At 38.5% G+C, this 16912-nt stretch overlaps 1 protein-coding gene across 13 annotated transcripts in view; it reads left to right on the top strand.

The window, feature by feature from the left end:
• Positions 1 to 16912, top strand: part of tenm1 (teneurin transmembrane protein 1) — an 832896-nt gene that overhangs the window by 164680 nt on the left and 651304 nt on the right. For all 13 annotated transcript variants that reach the window (XR_011342879.1, XR_011342876.1, XR_011342875.1 and 10 more), the window contains exon 2: positions 11227 to 11291. The gene's annotated coding sequence lies outside the window, so the exon portion shown is untranslated. The remainder of the gene's footprint in view (positions 1 to 11226; positions 11292 to 16912) is intronic.

Here is a 16912-nt window from a genome sequence, read left to right as displayed (position 1 = left end):
TGGATCTTCTATTTTAACAAGATTTGAATTCAGACTGTTTTCCCATTATTTTTTTAACCTGGTCAATTATATATGATCTGATATCAAAGGGACTTCAGTTGTAAGTGTGCAGTAGAACCTCTCAGATGTGACATAATGATTTTTCCAAGAAAGAGAGAGGGGTGGGGGGGGGGGGGGTTAATTATGATGTAGTATCATGTTTGTAGAAAATCAATGCACAGGAGACTGTTTCTAAAAAATGCAAGTATTTTTTTTAAACCAGGAAAATTAAAATGGTTTAAGTCAACTGAATAGCCTTGAAGTAGAATCACTTTAACGACATTTGAAAGAATTTATGTGCAGCAAGTACTCACTTGAAAATATTGCTTTAAGAAAGGGAACCGATACTGTCTCAGAACAAATTAAATGCTGAGAAAGCAATACAGACAACATATATTGAGTTGTCTAGTAATCTCTAAATCAGGAAGACAACATTGTGTTAATTATGTTTGATTCTGAATTGATAAAAATGACATTTACTAATTGGTGCTATTTTTGATTAATTGAAAGTCATAAACAAATCAAAAGGCAACTGTTCCTGTTGGATCTTTTCCAGATAAATCAAAAGGTCTCTGATTGACTACCAAACTGCTACTTTAGATCCTCTGAATTGGATGTGGCAGCAATTAATTTGCTAAATGTAAAATTGTGACAATCTGGTTTCTGATTGTTTCCAACTCTCAACGGTTTGGCATCCCCGTTATTTAGTACACTAAGTCCTCATTAACCATGCTTTACAATGGTGGATCAGCGTACTGAGAAGACTGGCTATGTATCGCTGAGAGTGTGGGCTAGGTGTGGTGCCAGAGCCAGTATCGACATTCTGTAGACCAGGGGTCAGGAATGTGAGTAGGTTCACAGTCGGTACCGGGATTCAGAGGGTGAACCAAGGTCCACATATTTGTCTGTTTCAACTTGTTTTCACAAGCTGAAGCTCACTGGGTGGTGTTTCCAGTACACTCTTTAAACTCGTAGTGAATAATTTTCTTTCTTTTGAGCTCACTGAGTTCACTGGAAAAAAAATTTATGCTCTTGTGCATCACATTTTAAAAATAAAAAGTGAGAGTAAACAATATTCATTGGGATTCTTTGAGTTCTTCTTCATTTGTGAATTGCTTGAATAAAAAGTGAGTTGTTGGTGTACCATCCAATGGTCTGGAAAATCTGCCAGTTTAGCACCACAAGAGTTCTGAGAGTGCCAGATGATCGAAGTTTCACTATCACTGGCATTTAATACCATTGGCCAGAGAGGGCATGATCATTCAAAGTGTTAGCCCCTGATTTGTCATCCTGTTCTTCACAACGAACAGGCATAAAGGAAAACTCAGCTGTTTTGCCTCCCAAAGTCAGACAGCCCACCTCCAAAAAGATTGGAGATCAAATCATGGAGGATGACAGCATGAAGATGAAATTCCACTCCCCTTTATCTTGCCCGCTGAAAAAGAGCAAAAGAAATCCCTTGCGACTTGGCCTTGAAGAAAACACGGATAATTTGAAGTGCTACACATACTTAATTATGGTGCTTTAATTAATTTGGCAGGACTTCGTTGGGATGGCCATTCTTTCAGGAACCAGATAAAAGAACAAAATATTGTATTCAATGAACAGTCAAATATGTGGTTTCTTAACAGAGATTATCATTTTGGCACCTCCCCACTATATTTTTATTTTCACAGTTGGTTGTATGCTACTCAATGCATAACATTGATAAATATAGATTATGCAAATAAATATGAAAATGTTACCATCTCCTGAACCATAGCAACAGATGATTCATCAGATGCAGAAAAAGAAGTGAAAATATTTCAGTAGTTGCCTGTTGTACAATAATTATAGAGAGAAAAGAAAAAGAATGAGGCAGGAAATTGCATGTAGTCATCTTGCAGATTTAATATCTGATTTTCATTGATTCTGGTGGATATTCTGCCAAGTATCCACAGTGGAGCATAGTCCGTCTTGAAGCTTGACTTTTGAAATGGTACAGGGTCATCAAGAGAGAGTTGTATGAGAAGAGAAACATCAATTTCACCAGAATAGTGTTAGCTGGACGCTATTAAAATAGCTGGAACAGCCACTTTTAAATGTATCTGCATGTTACAATATCTATTCCCAATGTCTACCCTGCAGGGCTTCCGGAGTTCACCAGTGCTCCACACCGGCACCTCCTTGTTGCCATTTTTGGTGAGCTCCGGCACCTTTTTAAAAAAAACATTAGCACTCACTCCTGCTCCACTGTGTCTTTATGGATTGCTTCATTATTCCCTTATTTATGCATTTGTGCATATATTACTGCAGTGTCAGTGAATCACAACCTACTAATGATCATTAGTTTTTATTATCCTCCAATGGCAGCACATGTAAGAAAAAAAGACAAGTGATGTGAATTTTTAATTACTGAAAGGCAGTGCATTTCCTCAAAATGTGTAGCTTTATATATATATTGTAGATATCATTTCAGTTTGAATTCATTAGACATTTGAAACAATGATAATAGTCGAGATAATAACTAGCTCTTGGAATATCCATAACTAGAAAGCAGCTGGGCAAAAATTAATTATTCTCTTGATACCCTGGTCGATGCTGTCCCAGCTAATTTCACTTTTATCAGCCTTTGGAGTGCTATAATTGGTCTCCAAACCCATGAATAAGGGACTTCATGCCACTGATCTGTCCTTTCATTATTCGAAGGCTTACACATTGATGGTCACCAAGCAATTCACAAATGAAGAAGAACTCAAAGAATCCCAATGAATATTGTTTCCCATTTTATGGTCAGGATATTGTGCTTTTGTCCTGACACATCTTCTTTTCCCAGAACAACCACTGCACAATCAACTGAAAAAAAAAGTAACAGCAGACGAATTTAAATTTCTGAATGGGGCAGTACAGTTAATTAAATTAAAGATTTTAATTTCAGACGTACAGCTTTGTAACAGGCTCTTTCAGCTCACAAGCCCATGCCATTGCCTCTCTGTTTATTTTGTAATTCAGTTGCCAGAATTGTACACATTTTTCTCATTTACTGCAGGATTAGCTGAATTAATCACGTTGATTTGATTTCTCTGATCAAATACCTTGAGGAAGGACTCAGGTCCTCAACGTCCGTTATATATCTTTTCCTCCTCTGGACGGTGTGAGACCTGCTGAGTTCCTCCAGCATTTCTGTGTTTATGCTTGATTTCTCTCCAGCATTGTTTGCTTTCTTTCTGAGTGTTCGATCCTATAGTGTAACCTTTAGCAATCAGTGCATTTGTTCTCTCAGATTTCTTTGGTCTTCGACATATCTTTGGCTTGCACTATTCACTTAAAAAGTGATCTCTGTATTCTTGTTACAAACGGTGTGAATCTTCACCGCCCCTTATTGATCTATGCTGAACACAATTATTTACCTATTCTTCAAGCTTATTCATCTGTTCTTCATGTTGCAGCAGCCCTCCTTTTATTGACTATCCCCTATCTTTATGACAAAATGCAAATTTAGGAACCTTGCTCTTAAATCTAGAGTCTAAACTGTTGATGTGTATTCTAAACAGCAGTATTGCACCACTAATTCTCGTAGAATTCTCGATGTCTTCCACAGCACATGGATACCCTTTACTCCGATTATCTGCCAGCCGGCAATGAATTCTGCGTCTTGTTCCCTGACTCTGCCTTTCTCTGACCAAATTTGTGAGTTTATTGTGGGTGGACAAAGGGTTTTTGAAAAACGAGATAAATTGCATCAATTCTCAGCTGCTAAAAAAACCCTAGAGTAGGAGAATCTAAGTTGAGAGGGCATATCTCTAAGGAGAGAACATTGAAATAATAGAAGGGTTGTAAAGGGATGGGCCTCACTCATAGAGTAGTGGGCATATGGATTGAGCTGCCAAATAAAGTGGTAGAGGCAAATATGTCAGCTTCCATGTAGAGAATTGTATGGGTAGGAGGGGCTTGGAGGGGAATGGTTCTCATTTAGACAAGTGGGACTGAAACTGGAGGGCACATTGTTTCGTATGGACAAATGGTGTGTGGGCCTAGTTCCATATTGTAAGCCTCAATGACCATTTTCAGTGGTTCACCTCATTAGGAGAGTGATGAAACTACATTTCCCCATTTATTTTATAGGTCCATCACCAATTCTTTGTAAACTATGATATCAAGTTGATTTGACGTTATATTTTGTTTGTTATTCTCTGGCTCCATCCCCCCAAAAATTTAGCTGACTCCTTTCCATCTTCTGCAGCCCTTGTATTTGGATGTGTGAAAGTCAGCACGCACTGTAATAAAACACGGAGCAGAAGCAACTCAGCATACAACAGTTTCTTTATTCAGCCTTGATAATGCGAGAGGGAGTGAGAGGTCCAAAGAAAGAGATCACTAACTTGACTACACTCAAACCAGACAGAGTATCCATCCCATTTTTATACACCTTTGGGCATGTGTCTGCGTGAGACCCCACAAGTTTTACAAGAGTTTCACACAGCTGGTGATTCTTAATTTTACACCATATTTTCCCCTGTGGAGTCTGCAGTCAAGCTGGAATAAACAGGATGTCCTTACTTTATCTATTTAGTCTTACTACATTCTTAAGGTGTTGGTCACAACATGTTAGAAGGCAGTCACATTCGCACCTATGTTAGAAGGCAATTATATTCTCACCCATCTCATTAACCATTTGTTAAGCATATTCATTAAACTTATACCTTCACATTCCCTTATTTTATCGTTCCATGATAACTTATTTGGTTGATAGAATATGGTTCATTTTCCAGCTCACTCCCTGGTCGTAACTAATTATATAACCTGTAATTGGCAGACCCCAGCAAAACATTTAGCTTGAGTTTCGAGGTTGGTTAATCACATCTTGTAGCTACGCTATGGAATGAAAACAATCCCTCTAGCAAACTCTAGTATTGTCCCATAAAAAATTCTTTTTAAACCTTCTCTTGCTGCTGAAGTTAATCAAAAGGAAGGAAGCAAATAAAATAAAACTATTCAAGCTATGATAATCTATCATTCCTGTTTAAACATCTGGTTTTGACTCTCCTTCTCCTCCAACAAATCATTCATTGCCCAAAGCAAAACCCAAAACACCCATAAAATAATTATCCATTTTCACCACCCAGGACCAGGCTCAGGGTCTTGCTTGTCCTTCCACCTTGGTGCCAACTTTTTATACTCCTACTTCCTTATCAAAATATCATCACCGGACTGGATTTTGGGTCTCTCTATATTGTCCTCCATGTTTCTCTGAGCAAATGTAAGGTTTCAAGAATTTCAGTTAGTTCTCGCATCAATCAATCATTCTCTCACCAAGGGCATGTAGGCCAAGACACACCGAGGTTTTTTACTGGCTTCCCAGGGTGTATGTCCAGAACTATAGGCAGCTCCAGCTCAGGCTAATATTGTCAATTATATTGTTGTCCTGGGGTTATGTATGAAATAGTTGGAGCAATCTAAACGTAAATCCTAAACAGCATGAACCTGCAACAGAAATCTGCCTCAAGTTCAGCAAAGCTAACAAGGTCACTGGGAGAGTTTCTGATGGGAATGAAGAAAATATTATACACTTTATTTTCCACTGTCATTCAAGAACTTTTATTATTTGCTTTAGTTGTAGGTATCATACTGAAAAAGATCTCATTCAGCATTGCCGATGATTTCAAACTAGTGCAACATTGAAAAATACTGAAGATCAATTTTTTAAAATTGTTCATTTTGGGGATCTCAGCACCACTGGAAAGAATAGCATTTATAGCCCATCCTTAAGAGTACTTGAGAATGAGGGGTAGTCTGCCTTCTTGAATTGCTGCATTTCTGAGTGAAGGAAATCCCATTGTGCTCAAAGGGAGTTCCAAAATTAAGTACAACAATAAATTATAATTTTATATTTAATCAATTATAAAACTCCTGCTCCAGTTCCAGAACCATTCTCCTCATTCCCAGATATTTCAGGTAGATCAATAATAACAAGGTAGTACTTATAGCTGTGTACACTTGGCAATTCGATAAAATCAATCAGTATACACTCAAAAGGTCCTGCAGGCATCCGCGTCCCACCCAGAGGGCACCCAACTGCCCCACCAGGATCATTCATCTGACAGACCACACATCCCCTTGTCCCTCGTCCCTCCCTTCTCAAATTAGAGTGCCACTCTTACCATTCCCTCCTTGCCCAAATGTGTCATTGGATGTATATAATTAGGCAGTACAGGTAAAAATTCATCAGGTACACAAATTTGTCCAGCAGGGGTGGTCCATGATTGAGTTTCTGGATCTCTGGTGCACCCCCGCTGTTTTCAGAGCTTAATCAAATGAGCAGGGGTGTTCCCTGAAACTTTGCTACATCCCCCATAATCAGGCAAGAGAGTTCTATTTACAAGTAGTTTATTAGCTTCTGAATAAACTGTGAGGGGAACCGTTTATAGCAGAAACTTTTGCAGTTGCATCTGCATAAGCAATCCCAAGAGATATAGGGTCCTGGGCTTTGGTGTAGACATCGTATTCTATAATTGCAAGGTGGGTAGGCTGGGAGAGGGGTGTCAGCACAAAAATGGTGTTTCTAATAGTTGTCTCCAAGGATGTCAAAACCCCTGATGTTGCCATAAGGTTTCAAAATCATGTGCTACACTGAAGGTACACTGAGAGTCCGTATGAATATTAAGTGACATTCCCTTCCCTTTTATGCAGACTCTATTAAGGGCAAATAATTCAAATTGCTGTGCAGACAATGGATGGTGGAAAGCAGCTGCCTCTATTACTTCATCTGTATTTTGGACAATGGCATAACCTGAATGATGTTCATCTATATCATCAACAAAAGCTGACCCATCGATAAACCAAATTGTAGCTCCATGAATGGGACTGTTTTTAAATCTTATTATGCCAAAATTTAAAAAAAAATTATGCTAAAAACAATCATACTCTGGTTCCTCGAGTTCATCTGCTGGCGGTGTTAAAAAAAATGTTTGCTGGATTGACAGTAGTAGTGTAGCTGTGCATGGTCAAATACGGGTTCGCTAGGAGAGAGAGAGCTCATAGCAGCTCAGACGTGTTTGGAATTATCTTTGGAATGGCATGTGTGGCCCATTTTGTTCCTTGCTCTCTTAGACTAACTAAAATATTGCGTCCTTGGCATTGTACTTTAAGTAGTTGTTTACAATCAAATTAAAATATTCAAATTGGTCAAACATCTGATATTGATAGCTTTCAAGCTGTTTCTTCAGTGCGCAATTTTTCTCCTCTAATTCTCTCTGTTCTACATTTCTGCTGTGCAAGTTATTAACTGAGGCTGCAAGTGGGTCTGTAAACACCGAAGGAGTGGAACACTATTTCTTGACTGTCACTTTATTGTCCAATAGCTGTGAAACCGCTGCATGAATTGGCTTTACGTTGAATTGATAGTTGACGTGTGATTTTACTTAGTCTGCTAATTTAATTCGATAAAGCTCTAGTGAAGCAGATCTCATCTTTGTTTCAGACGCATCGCCGAAGGTTGCGTTGCATGTTAGAAACCACCTTTTTGTCAGCTAAGGAATGCTTTGCTGGTGCTTTCTGGCTCTTTCCAAGAATCAACGCTTCCCATTGAGATGCAGCTGCTCGTGAAAGAGGAGAATCATTCCATTACCAGTGAAGCCCTCTATAGGGCAAGTTTCACATTGCTGCTAATGGTACGCCTTCTTCGTCACACCCGGTGCAATATCATTTCACAAACAACGGTGCCTGAGGAACCTGGAAAGTGAGAGACCAACTTCTTCAAGTTTCTTTTTCCAAAATAAGCAACAATTCTCCATCAAAGCTGAGTCTGAAACCTCATAACTCGTGAGAGAGGGGGCTTGGGGTATTTGCTCTGGGCTTTTGGGGACTGTTGGCTATGCCAGGGGTTAGAATGGCTGGACTGGGTGGTCTTGCCTACAAGTAATCTTCGAATTCCTCATCATTCTGCGAGAATAGGGTCGCCATACCTGATGACAGGTTCCCGTGGTCTACTTTTATCACTTTCTCTTTGTTAGCTCTGCTCTCATCCTCTCTGTTTTTGTCATGCCACTGGCACTCGGCCTGTAAGACTTCCCAGTCTTTGGGTGCACCCTCCTTCGAAGATGAAGCTATCCCTCTAGGACTTGAATTTTCCCTCCAGATTCATTCTTTAAATTTCTGCCATTCTTTCTGTCCCTGTTCCTTCCATTCCATTTCTCCATTTCCTATGTTTACTTTTGCATAGTTCAGTGAAACCATGATTTTACACTCGCTGATTTAACATGAATTCAGTTATAAAGCAATGAGTCATTAGACTCGTGCTGATCACAGTAGGCCCTCCGTATCCGCTGGGGATTGGTTCCAGTCCTCCGACCCAGAGCAAATACCTTAATCCCCATCTCTCGCTAGATACGATAAAGGAGTAGCTGAACGAGGTTTCAGACTCCGCTTTAATGGAGAATTGTTGCTTATTTTGGATAAAGAGACGAAGATATTTGCCTCTTACCTTACAGACTCCTCGAGCATTTTTGTTTCTTTTACGATATTGCGCAGGATGTGAGGAATGCTCGACTATTATTATAGTAAATTAAGCAAGCAAGTGATCCCAGCAGGAGCGGGGGTGTCGGGTTCCCGGCAGGAGTGGGGACATTGGGAAAGACATGACCTACACAGATTTATACTTAGATGACATCAGTTCCAAGCACAGACGCACATGGGTTTGTATACATCCAAAACAAGTACTAGATTATTGTGTCAGGCAAATGTATCCTGGCCTTGCAGAAAGGTTTGAAACACCATGACGCAGAAATGTCTCAAACCTGCCAGGGTTGAGTTCATCTGTTTGCCACTTGTTAGTCTGACTGACGATGGGGCAGAGTTGCAAATGCTCTCTCCACCAATGTAGTTCTTTCTCCTTTGAAATGCTTTTAGACCTACTGGTGAGCTGCGTGAAGCTGTGAGCATTCAGCGTTGCACACTTTATTTGTTTATTGATGGAGAAATAGTCATTTCTGGTTTACTAAAGTTAATTTGTTTTAATTTCAACTGTAACAACTATTTATTAAAATCCCGCTTTTTAGCATGTCCCTGCTTTTTTCACAATGAGATTTTATGAACCCCCAACCATCACGTTATAATGAGGCCATATTGTAGTTCTTTTGCTTTTTCTATATGCTGTACGTACCATGTTTCTCTGACTAACCATGCCTCGTTACCCATTTGATTCGTTAATGCTGCAGACAGCTGTTGAAATTCATTACCATATTTCGGATACAAATAACACACTTGATCTACCAAGCTGCCCCCATCAGTCTTATCCATACTTCATATCCTGCCTGCCTTACAAATTAACTTTTTATCTGGACCTCTCTGGCCAACCAATCAAATTAAAATTTGACCTCAGGCAATGCTGTATCTGTATATTTGTATAACCACTGCAGCTGTGTAACCTTAAAGTATTATACCATTTATTCCACTGAACTGTACGCTTCGTCCTCTTGTCTATCCTGATTCTTTTCTGGATCTCAGCAGCGAATTAGATCAACCTCGGATGACGGATCACAGCGTTCCTGGTAACCAGGGTGGGAGACAGTTATAATGGATCTGCAGATGCCTCTTTATCCTCCCTCTGGAGTTCTGAATGCTGAGGGCCTCTTACTCGGCCCAAAGTGACTTCTGTACCAGCCATATCTTGCTGACTGTGCCAATGTGAAAGTCAGCCTGTGCTGTAATGAAACAAACAGCAGAACCAATTAAGCATACAACAGTTTCTTTCTTCAGCCTTGATAACACTAGTGGGAGTGAGAGGTGCAAAGAAAAAGTTCAGTAACTTGTTCTTTACACTGAAGCCCACTCAAAGCATATAGAGTATCCATCCCATTTTTATACACCTTTGGGCAGGGATCTGCATGAAAGCCAACAAGTTTCACACAGCTGTCAATTATTATTATTTTTATTTGTGGTGACTGCAGACAAGCTGGCAAAAACAGGAGGACCTTACTTCTGTATCTATTTAGTCTTACTACATTCTTTGTGGTGTTAGTTACGATCTCACAATAGCACAGGGAAGATCATGTCAGAAGGCAGTCACATTCCCATCTATGTTATAAGACAATTATATTCTCAGCCAACTTATTAACCCTTTGTTAAGCATATTCATTAAACTTATACTTTCTCAGATATCACCTGTATTTTTTAGAATTTGTATCCAAATTGTCAGCCTATTTTTGTATCACTTACACTCAGTAATTAAATCCATTCTTCTGTATTTCAAGGTCATACATGAAATTAATACATATTTAAATCATATTTGATCAAGCAGACCTCAGTGTCAGTTTCATAGATACCTCACTAAACATTGCCTTAGTACAGAGGTTCTCATTTGAATTTTGCCTGAAACCCTGTTGCATAGCCCTGGCCACAGAAACTTTCTGATTTGGTGATAAACTAACACTATTTAGAGAGCTTTATGTTTATAACTGCAATGCCCTGTCATAATCCCATCTGTTACCTTGGCTAAGGTCAGCCAACTCAGCATGCCTGCGATTTAAATCTGGAATTTTTGTTTCTTTGCAATGAACGAGTCACCTTTTAGAAGAGCTTTCAATGTTATTCTTCTTAGTTTATCTGATTTGTTGATTTTATTTTTTAAATGGACTATTTTATGCCATGGAGTACTGTCATGAATATTTTGCATGGCTTCAATAATTAATGTTGATTCACATGTTTGATTCATTTAGTATTTTCTCTATTTTACTCAATGTTTTATGAGCCTATATTTCAATTTGTATTCAGAAAACTGAAAAAGCAGCTTTCATAATCCAATGCATCATAGGCCAAAATGATTGGATCAATGTTGACAGGCAGTTGAAGCACGTTAGAGTTTGAACTTATCTTTAATATTTTGTAAGTTTTAGATGGACTGAATTGAATTTCTGACTATATGCTCGGCTGGCTTTGCTTTGTGGGCATGCTATTGTAATCTATAAATCTTCATCCTTCATGTGTTGCATTATAAAGGGCAAGGTATTTGAATACTAATAGCTAAGGCTTATAAGCAGTGACCCTTGGGGAGAGAAATGAAAACATTAATTGCTGGATATATTGTTAATAAGTGACAGTCCTGAATTAAACAAGATGGTAGCATAATTCAGTGGAGTTTACAGACCTGGATATCTCACTGGTTCTTTTTCCAGTTTTGTGAGCCACATTTATTTTGTTATTTGCCTGCAGGGATTTCTGAAAGAAAGCACAGAAAGGATGGAGCAATGAAGATTGAACAACCACTCCACATTGAGGTAATAGATTTTTAACCGGAGCATATGCAATGGGCGTGAGAGGTGATCACTCAATTTCTCCATCCTGACCACTGCCCAAGTATTCAGCAAAAAGTGAAACAAAACAGAAAATGCTCAGCAGACTCAGAATCTGTGCAGAGATAAACAGAGGCGACACCCCAGATCACGTATCCATGATTAGAATTGAAGGAAAATCCTTGACTTGGTTTGAATTTCCACAGATTAGTGCCTGTTATGTTGTGTCCTTGGAGAATTTTCTGTGATTATTTTGGATTTCAGGCATTGGCAGTACTCTAGGTTTTTTTTTTAAAAAGCTGTAGGCTTCGCTTGAGGGCCTCGTGTCTCTATTGATAGAAAAGTAATACAGAAATCTGACTGAGTGAGGAATTAGAAGGCGGCAAAACAGTTTGGACACCAAACCTCATTTGAAATCTGATCGTCCTCGCGGACTCAGAAAAATGAAGGAAATATATTTCTTTGAAATAATTAAGTATGTGTTCTTAACTACTGATGATTTTTGAGCGTTGATTATAAATAAAATCTTTTGCTAAGATTTTATTTTCTCTAATACAGAAGTTTAAAATATTCAATTAACTTCTTTTCTGTACATTCATTAACCACTTGATTTTGTGAAGGCAATGAAGTAAAAATTGAAAATATTCAGTAGTACAGGTAGCATCTTTGAATTAATGATGATACTTCAGTTTTCTGAATGTTTTCAGTGATTATGCCCTTAGAAAAAGACTTGTTCTGAAATCAAATCCTTGCTTTTAAAGTATATTAAAAGAATGTATGATTTTAAAATTTAACTTGGAAAATCTTGAGCTTTCAATCAAAACTAGACTAATTAATTAAATGCTCCTTGATTGATGTCTTAAGGAGGTGAATCTGGTTCAGATGATAATTACAGTATATAATTTTTGCTGCAAATTATCTGCTCAACTATAACGTCACCTAATGTTTAATGCCTCAGCATTAAATCAAACATCACTCCTTGAATGTGCCTGCTCTCAAATATGGCTCCATTCACTGACCCTTTATATTTATAAAGGAAATGTTTATGGCAGACAAACTGATTAGCTGTCCATCGATCTACTTGGTTGTATGACGTACCAGACCTTGATCTCCGCTGCCAAAATGATTCATCAGAGTGGAAGGCTTGTGTAATTCCCACCACCCCAACCCTGCATTCCAACTTCTTTCCTGCTGCCTGTACACTCCCTGATCATCTACACTCCCCTAACCAATAGAACCAGAGAGCATTTCACCATAGAAACAGGCCCTTCATCCCTTCTAGTTTGCATAGAACTATTATTCTGCCTTGTCCCAGTGATCTGCACCTATACCTCCATACCCCTTCCATCATTTAACCTATCCCTATGTTTCTTAAATGTCAAAATTGAGCCTGCATTTACAAATTCAGATGGAAGGTCATACCACAATCCCAACATCCTCTGCATGAAAAAGTTTCCCTCTAATGTTCCTTTTAAACTTTATCTCTCCTCGCCTCAGTGGGAAAAAAAAGTCTGCTTGCCTTTACACTATCTATTACCAATCATTGTTTTGCGCTCCAGGGAATAAAGTTCTAACCCACGAACAACTGTCACCAACTTGAAAATCAGTTGTCTCTACCACTTCACTCATCTCCTGGTCCCAAAGGGCTAAAAATGTTCTCATTGCTTTAATCTTAAACTCACTTATTTTTCTCCATTTCATTACTTCATCTCTAATTCTCTTCTCTCTCCAAAATCCTTTGTCTGTCATTCCTGAAACAATGCCTTTCACTCCGTTTGAGGTCCTGCCTCAACTACGGTACCGAGTAAAGTGTGCTCAAAGCTACAAGATATGCCCTTTGCAATAATAATATATCCTTGACTATTTCCCCCATCTATCAGTCTCCTCAGCAAAAATAAAACTGGGTCTTTCCAATCTCTCCATAAAATGCTTCAATCCAGCCAGTATCCTGGTGGATCTCCTCTGCAATCTTCCAGTGTGGTGAGCATGAAAATAGTAGTAAATGAAAAATAAGGCAGTGTCTTTGGTTCATCGAACATTCAGGAATCTGATGGCAGCAGGAAAGTAGCTGTCCCTATGCCCTTGAGTGCTCGTCTTTAGGCTCCGGTACTTTTTCCCGATAGCAGCAGAGTGAAGAGGGCATGGCCTGGGTTGTGTGGGGTCCTTGAAGATAGAGACTGCTTTTTTTTAAGAAACTGCCTCATGTCGATGTCCTCGATGGAGTGAAGTTTGGTGCCTATGATGTTCCAGGTCGAGTTAACAACCCTCGATAAACCTAAATTCATTCAAAATGATACCATCTGCATCCTGGATCATGCATTTCATAAAACTACTCAAGGGCCTACACTGGCTCTTAGTTAAGCATCTTCTCAGTTTTCCAAATGTTATTGTTGATTTTAAATCTCTTCATGGCCTAAATCTCCCTCCAGCCTTGGGAACCTATGAATTATCAGTGCTCCTACAGCCTTGCCATTTGTGCATTCCCCATCTCAACTTTTACACTGATGTTGGCAATGCCTTTAGCTACACAAAGGCTTTAAATTCACCAGCTCTGATCCTCTCCTGAACAGATTTCTGAAATGCCTTTGTGGAAAAATTAACTTGACAACCAACTTGTGAGGGGCCTTGGGATATTTGAAGGGTTGCATAAATTAGCATCTTTATTGTTGAAGTAAAGATTAATGCAATGTGTTATTTGTTGTGATTATTGCATATGCTGGAAAAATATTTGTCGGCGTCAGATTCCCTCTTGCAAACTATGGGAAGCAAATCATTGCACCATGAAACCTCAGTCAGACTTGCTTCAAAAATTCCTTTGTTGTCATGTAATAAAAGCAGTGTAATATACACAAAATTATTTTTAGGCTGCTGTAAGGCAAACAGATTCACCATCACTAGAAATTGTCGGACACCTTATACTGTCCGAGAAAGTGAAATCTCCCCCCTCCCCCCACAGAATCATCGAGCGTCAGTGGATTTGCTCCCGTAGCCTCCACAGACACACATACTCCAGCCCAAACCATGGGCAACCCGGACACGAGATGCAAACTGCCAACATGATTAGGAACCCTTCAGCACACTCGGCATCTCGGTTCCTAAACCAGGTACCCCTTCAGCCTGCCCAGAGCCAGTTCTGCAGTCTGGTGCGTATCCTTTGACTGCAGTCTCCAGTTTTTTTTTAAATTCAGTTGGAGTTATTTTCAAACTGATTTGATTGTATAAAAGAACCACAGTCAAGATGGCTTGTTCATTTATGAATGGAAATTTAATGTTCAAAATTTTAATTTATTTTGGCACATGATGCATTAAAATGGAACGATAGTTAAATAATGGAATTAATATCCATGAAGAAAGTCATGAATTATCTTCCTATGCATGTTTTACTCTGCTTCATGAATGGCTATTCAGGATCTGATCCAAGAAGTAGGTCTAATTAGCATCAACAATAAAACCTTGTTATATTGTTCTGAAGCCTTAAGGTAGACGACCCGTCATCTTCAATCCAGGCTAGCTCCCACACAGAGTTTAATTCTCACAGGAAGTGGATTTTTCAGGCAAGGCTCCCAAGTAACTCAGTACTGTACCTCACAATTGATATCCAGCATGAGATAATTTTGAAAGGCCAGATCTCCAGATTAAAGGCCATTCTAATGATGAATGTACTATTGGGACAGCAATTTTTAGATTCCTGAACTGTAAGTATTTCTGCTTAATTTAATGAAAGTGCCATGAGAGGTATCCTGGCAACTTTAGGACAGAACTTTATAATTTAGAGCTCATTGTGTGAGTTGATTATTTAGAACTGAATCACATTTTTGAATTGATTGCATTGACAAGGTAGTGAAAGTAGTTTTACCCCATTGATGAAAAATGAAATGAAGTTTCATCACATTACCTTGGATTGGGACTTAAAAATTTTTGAATGAACCCAAATTTAAAGAGCAGCTAATTTACAGGGGCAGCATACTATACAAGTTGTATAGTAAATGTAACCCAGTAAGATGGAAAGGAGAAAGCAGGATGTCGGATACAAAACACCTGGTAGAGTGACATGAGATGCCAAAGGAAGGAGCAAAAACTTTTGAGAAGGCATTTGAGAAATGGAAAAAGATGGTTGAGTTTAAATGGTGAAGAGCTGGGCACGGTCATCATCTTCAGAGGTTCTAACAGCAGTGATATGATGCAAAGGGTTCATTATATAGGCTTCATTGCAGAGAGACAGGCTGAAATGTAATAGGGCTAATGAAGTCAGGGTTCTGTTGTCAATCTCTGATAGATGACCTTGTGCTAATTTCAATACTTACGTAAATTCAACACAAAAAAACATATTTTATGAATAAACTTTGCTGTATAATTTAAACTGTGCTTTCATCTTTGGAACATAGAAATAGGAAAAGGCATTCAAGCTCCTATTGCCCAATCAGAGATTCTGAGATCCAACTCTCTTCCCCTTGTATCTTGAGGTAAATATAAATATGACTTACATGCAAGTAAAATGCTGTAAATTGAATGATCATCAACTGTTTTGGAAGTTGCCAACTCTTTGGTACACAGTTTTATTGAATAAGGTCGCAGGAATTCAATCATAAAGCCTAAGCTCCATATCCATGCTTGCAGCTGGAATAATAATTTACTGGGCTAATTCAAACTCCGATTAGCTGATCTTTTCCAGCAATTATAATTGTTCCATTTGGATTATAAGTTTCATGTTGAAGTTTCCATGCTTGGTGGGAAAAAAATGTCAATAGTTACTGAATAGGATTACTATGGACAACGTGAAACAGAACAGCTTTGGTCTTTTTCCATTTAACCAAGAACAAAATTAATAATTAGTATTAATTGATTTTAAATTGGCAATAAAACTTCAGTCATGCATAAATTACAGTTTATTGGACAATAATGCTACAGCAGCTGTTTGGAAAAGGAACCAACACTTGTTCACTGAAAAAACCTTCCAAGAAATTGTTTGGCATGAATGTCACCTTTGTTTAGTTGGGCAAATAGATTATGGGCTTCAATACACAGTTGGAATTCAAGTGATGGCTGAGAAGGTACTCAATTCAATGGTAATATGTACAGCATTGATGAACTTTACATGATGGACATTAAATTTTGTCTCCGTCTGCTTGTTCTGCTGTTCTCAGTGGCATTATCCAAAGTTAAAAATGTGATGGTTCTGATCCCCTGTGCGACACCACATTTTTAAATTTGCCAATATTCCATCAACGGATTAACTCCTTAGTCAGTTCATTACTTTTTGAGAAAAATTGCTGGTGCAATATAGCTTGCTGTGTCTCTCTACATGGTAACAGTCAGTGTGCTCAATTGCATGGAGTGTTTCAATAGGGCATGATGCACTGTAGAAATGCAAACATTAATATTGGAAGCAGCTGTTCATACTTCATGAGATAAAAATATTCATGTTAAAAATTCTGAAAAATAGATATCTGATGGATTTGCAGTCATCCTGTTGAGCAAGTCGGAAGGTGTGATAAATCACGACCACAGTATTTAAAGTATTATTACCATTAAATGAATTTTGAGATGAGATTCTTGCTGACAAATTGTTTCTTTTTGAGCTATATTATTATTTTTGTCATCAATGC

Source organism: Narcine bancroftii, chromosome 8, assembly GCF_036971445.1.
Source record: "Narcine bancroftii isolate sNarBan1 chromosome 8, sNarBan1.hap1, whole genome shotgun sequence".
NCBI classification, from domain to species: Eukaryota; Metazoa; Chordata; class Chondrichthyes; order Torpediniformes; family Narcinidae; genus Narcine; species Narcine bancroftii.
The sequence above is the reverse complement of the archived record's forward strand: the minus strand, read 5'-3'. Positions and strand labels throughout refer to the sequence as shown.